Source organism: Adiantum capillus-veneris, chromosome 1, assembly GCF_014529385.1.
Source record: "Adiantum capillus-veneris isolate H3 chromosome 1, ASM1452938v2, whole genome shotgun sequence".
Lineage (NCBI taxonomy): Eukaryota > Viridiplantae > Streptophyta > Polypodiopsida > Polypodiales > Pteridaceae > Adiantum > Adiantum capillus-veneris.
In genome coordinates, this window is record NC_140931.1 from 104,930,996 (window position 1) to 104,936,995 (window position 6,000).

Here is a 6,000-nt window from a genome sequence, read left to right on the forward strand (position 1 = left end):
TCCGAAACCCTCAGAGTCATACAAAACCTCTCCCAAGTTGTCAGCTCAATTCCATGCACAGTAGCATGGCTACCACCAATCTTGTCAGAGGGGTCCTCCAACATGTTGAAGTCATGCCCTATGCACCATTGCTTTGCTTGCGGTAGAACAATCTGTGACCAAACTCTGCTCGTGCACTCGCCACATTGGGCACATAGATGTTCAAGAAGCCCACTAGACAACCCTGAACCTACATAGTGATCCACTAAGCCTTGCCTGGCACAATAATCTGTCTGCCCACAATGGCCTACTACAAATAATTCGCAATAGTCATACATACCCCGCCCTGGATGCCTCCAGGTCCAAAAACAGCTGACCAAAAAGTATCATATCGTCCACGCAAAAGCTGACCACAATGTCTATGTTCTTGTTGATGGCCAAAGTAGGTACTATTGGTAAAGTATTCATTTTGATAACGCAAGAAAATACGTACTTAAGCTTGCACTATTGACAGTGATTTTTAACTTATAGACCCATTTAGGCAACAAATCATTCTTCTCTTTTGGCAAATGTATTAAGTCTTATCTAATTTTTTCATAGCACTCCCACTTAACCTTATCATCACATAATCACACATGGAGGGGTTTACAAAGCTACCTTTCATTGGAGGTTCACATTAATGAAGCGGTACTACATTTCACTAACAAAAAATATGAGATTTAGTACAACGTTTAGCCTATGTTATTGATAAGGAAATCTCTTCAATTTTATAATTCCATGAATTCTTGATATATATTTTCAATCAAAATATAGAAATTTCCAATTGGTTTTTGTGTTTTCAATATGTGGAGAATTTTCTCTTCAATACACAAGGAAAGAGATGAACATCTTGACGAAACCTTGTATAGTGCCCAAAGGAGGCAATGCAAGGGCTCATGGCTATTGGAGCTGGAAAGGATAGCATTAAGGTGGCGGGCATTGGAGCAACGTGGTTACTCGACACGGATGAGGTAGAGAACAATGGTGATGATGACGATGAGGATTTGGAATGCAAAGAACATAGAAGTCATGAAGGGTTTGTGGCACACACATAGAGGGAGCTAGTGAATTCGAGAGTGAAGGGAGAAAGGATACGAGTGAGAGGCCTGTGGGACATAGGTGAAGACGAGCGTTAAAGTTAGGTCTTAGTTTAGGTTTAGTTACTACTTCCAAATAAAATTTTAATTTAAGATGGGATGTGTCTATAAACAAAAGAGAGTGAATAAGAGAGAAGAAGAAAAAAAAAGTAGGAAAAGAGAGTAAGTGAGGAGAAATGAGAATGTGAGGAAAAGAGGAGGAGGGGGGGGGGGGGGGGGGGGGGGGGGGGGGTTCACGAAAGAATAATATAAAACAAAAGAAATATAAAATCGTGAAGAGGGGGAGTGAGAAAAGGAGAAAGGTTGAGACGAATGAGGTAAGAGAAAAACATAACAATAAATAAAATAAAATAATAATAATCATTACAAGAAAATTCAAGAGGAAAAAGGATATAGGCTCATATAGAAGTCTCAACACTAAAGACCACCGGGTCCCAGGATCAAGAATTGGCAATCAGGGCGTGGAATTCAAAATCAGCCTGCATCGTGAGACGGTGGTCTCCTTGCCTCGTCTATATGTTACATATAGACGAGGGTCTCCCTCGTCTATATGTAACATGGGGTTTAACTCAAGGGATCAAAGGTGGGAGTGAAAAGTAGGATCAAGATTCAATGAGGACCGCGGATTTTTTCGGCGCCGTGCAATTGTAATCTCAACACAAAAAGTAATCTCGGCACAGTCATAACTTTCGGCGGCATGGCACGGTGCCTTTTATTTGTGCATTGAAGTCAAGCTTAAAGTAGATTCTTTCATTTATGACTCTTGCAAGTATGCTCAGCATTCACTCATCCTACTTTAAAGAGTCTAACTTTCGACCCACATCAAAGTAATGCAAAAACCCACTCTGTATGTAATCTTGGCACACTGTGTGTAATCTCGACACTCGCAAAAAAAAAAACTACTCTCTTTCTACCCCTCTCTCGCACACGTGCTTGCACACTCACACAGTAACATTCACACTCACGGACGCAAAGAAGTGTGCTTTTTCATCCAATCACCCTCATTCACGGACGGAGAGAGAGAGAGAGAGAGAGAGAGAGAGAGAGAGAGAGAGAGAGAGAGAGAGAGAGAGAGAGAGAATCCATGCACATGTAAAAAGTGGTTGTCTCTCCACGACCACCTTTCTCCAAAAATCTTTATAGCTCTGATACCACTGAGAAGATAGGGGACCAAGCATGATATTCTCCACCCTCATCATCTTCTTATAAGCATCCTAACCTATCTTTATGAACTCCTAAGCCATCCTTAGCCAGTCGTGCCTAGGGACGGTCCCCCCCTTGGTCCTACCCTTGTTCTGACACCTTGCTAATTATAAAGCCTTGAGCATCATCTTAGTAAGATTAAGAGGACACATCTTTGTCAAGTGGTCTACCTTGAATTTTGATTGCAATTTGAAGCAAGAGACCAACCATAAAAATCCATAGAATTTCTCTCCCATATTAGGGATCTCTAAGCAATGCAAGAGTCCAACCCACCTTATGAAACTTTGCCTTTGTTGCTCGACACTTTCAAAAACACATATTCTAATGCAAAACTTGCCTATAGAATTGGCTTCTAATGGTGCATGTCTTCTAATACCAAATGATCTACACTTGGGCTATTGTGACTCAAAAAGAATCTAGCACTTAGTCTATGTACGAGAGTCCACATACTCTCCCCTTGTGAAGCAAGTACCCATCTTTGATAGAAAAAAACTCATAACTACAATTCATCACTCAATAAAGTGGAGCTACCTGTGGAGTCATCTATAACACTCTCTCTAGTGTACGAGAGATCTTACATTCTTACACGAATATGCACCTTATCATATGACTAATCATGCTCACAAGTATCGCAAATATATGCCAAAATTGACTCATAATCTCTGTAAAAAAGAGCATGGATTTCTAGCATGCAACTTAATGCATCAGGTACAACCTTGTACCATCCCTTTCACTACCATTGTCCATAGTTATATTCTTGTAGGTTTGATGTCAATCTAGCCTTGCAACCCTTGAAATCAATTTGAGTAGTGAACTACTTAGCACTCTCAGGGTGAAACTCTATCTCAACTTTGCAACACACAAATAATGTAGCTATGGCATAATTCTCGTTCATAAGTAAATTAGTTTTGAAATGTCAAAACCGATCTTTGCTTCATGTTCGATTGTTTTTTAGAGGTATAGGACTTTGATTGTTGTGGCTTTCTTCTAGCTTGACTAGACTATCTTCTTTCTTGATTTGTGCTTTCATGGTGCGATGTCTATCCTTGGCATCTCTACATAGCATATAGGGTTGTGTCTTGTCACCTTTGGCCTTCATGGTAGCTTTGCTCCTACAAGTGTTGAGAACCAATCCATCCCATGTGCTTGTTTGTTCATCTACCTTGGATCTTCAAGCCAGCTACGTCATTGACTCCGAAATAATTGCTTGGGGCAAGCGCTTTCTTGGTCTTATATATACACGAGGATGCACAGATGGATAGAATGAGTCAAGCATGCAGTAATCAAGATAGGAACACTCACATCATGCACTGACTAAACCATGCAAATCCTTGTATATTAATATTTAATCAATTTTTACCCTAAGCCCTTGAAAGTGTTATAAGATTTGATGGTACCTTAAATAGGTTTCTATTGCCAACTTAGTATTATTGTGCTCCCCTAGTATTGATGAGAGGGCGTATTTCATGAGAAATCACGACAAAGTTACAAGGATATTTTCCTTACGATGTCACTTATTATCATGAGCACAACACAATGCCTTTATCAATGCACATACCCCTTTGTTGAATGCACCATCCTTTATCTTCATACTCTCAAATAGAAATCAACTAAAGCAATTGCAAATGTCATTAGTCCTATGTAGGTATTGCACAAGTCTAGCAACTCTATTATATATTCACATAAGGAGTTTTCAAAGGAGCTTGAGCCTGCTCAAGCATTATTTGGCCTACCTTTGAAAGAATTTAGATAAGTAATTGCCATTGAATAACAATTTTATACTTCATTTCTTTTGTTGCTATTAGTTGTACTTATGTTGTCGATTGGACATGTTTCCTTTAAAGGGTTTTTGTTTTGGACATCGTAATAATACGAAAAAAATATCTTACCAAAGTCCCTTAAAGGCATACAAGTGACTTTTTGCTAGCAAGGCTAATGTTATTGTACCTTTCTTGTTAGATGTCCTTTTAAGGAGGCCATTGCTTCTTATCTAGTCGCAATGTGGTCCATCACGTTGCTCCAAGGTTTACTTCACCATACTTAGCTAATAAATTGATAGATACTAAAGTGGAAAGGTCAAAATATCTTTGATTGTGAGGAGATTGTTAGTTCAATATTTGCCATAAGTTAAAGATATTTTCAAGATAGGAGTCTCGATCATGTGCATGATAATGTGTATATTCCTAGAAAGAAACCATACAAACATCACTAATGTGATTCATTTATTTAGTCACTGTACGTGGCAAAGAGTTTGCTTCAATCAAATTAGAGAGTGATTTGAAGATGTATTTGGTATCTAAGTGCACTCCAATGCAACCTACACAACGTCAAAGGTAGCATAGTAGAGGCATAACTTACTCAAAAACGAATGCACAAGTGCTATGAAAGGTGTTGGGTTCAACCTCTCACCTCAGACCCATTGCATTAAAAAGGCGTTACAAAGCAAACAATGGTTCAAGGTTTGGTGTTGATAAACATATATACATATCTAATTTTGTGCTTTCCATTGCTCACATATGGCATGCTGATGAAAATCACTTGTTTACTAAATAAGCCTTATTGGTGACCAGTTCTGCAGCTTTCAGAACAAGGCCTTGTCCAAAATTTGGTTAAGGAATGCAGCCTTTGGTGCAAAATCTGTATATCAGCTGTAGTATGGAATGCTAATTTTCTCCAACTCTAGCCACCACAAAAGCCAGAGCCTACGGTGCTATCCCGACTTCGTGAAAGAGGTGCTGTTTCCATGAGACATGTTGCTCAAGCAATGCTATACATATTGATTCCACAGCGTCATGAAGCTGCCACTTAGAGATGCTATTTCCTTTTCTTCCCAAGCAATGGTGCACAATGCGCGATTAGCAAACGGCATGTGCTGTGACATGCAGATTCTAGGGAGCCGAGGTGATTGAATAGTACAGAAGCTCATTCTAGATGTCCGCAACCCCCGGTAACCACCAATGGCTGCAATCTTGCTACCGCACATTCAGTTGTTGAGGATGGCAATAGACACTCAGATGTGCATCCTTTCTATATGCGGAGAGCTTCATAATGTCGAGCACATGAACATGTACTTTTATCATTCCCAGGACTTCTTCTAGAGCTCGCATCTCATTTGGATATGTGGGCAGATCAGACTTGTCGTTTGCTGGCTCTGTCTTGTCTTCACAATGCCCGCCTGAATTCCATCGCCCTCCCCTAGAAGCAGGAAAGAAGATTAAGCCATCTTAAATAGAAATGATTAAGATGGTTTTTTGCACCTATCAGAAGTCACACTGCAAAATAGCTAGTGCAATCCCTGTCCTTTACCTGAAATGCTATGGAGAGTATGTCCGAAAAAAGACACGTGTTTCATGTGGATCTACATGCCTATCGACCCATTGAGCCCATGTACAAAGAGCTTGTTTGTAAGCAATCATCACGTCAAGCTGGGTGTGGACCTTGTCACCTTCTTGAAAACGATTCTCTCTGTTTTGCAAAAACTCAATTCAGTCGAGAAACCTTCACAATGCCATTCTCTCTCAAAAACACCCACGATGCCCTCAAAAAAAGATGAGCACCCCATTCTCAACCTAACACAGCAGCTCGCTGGAGATTGTGTCAATAATGTAATCTCGGCAGTATGCGCAGTAAACTCAGCACATCAGAGACCACATACCTGCTCAAACACCTGCATGCTGCACAT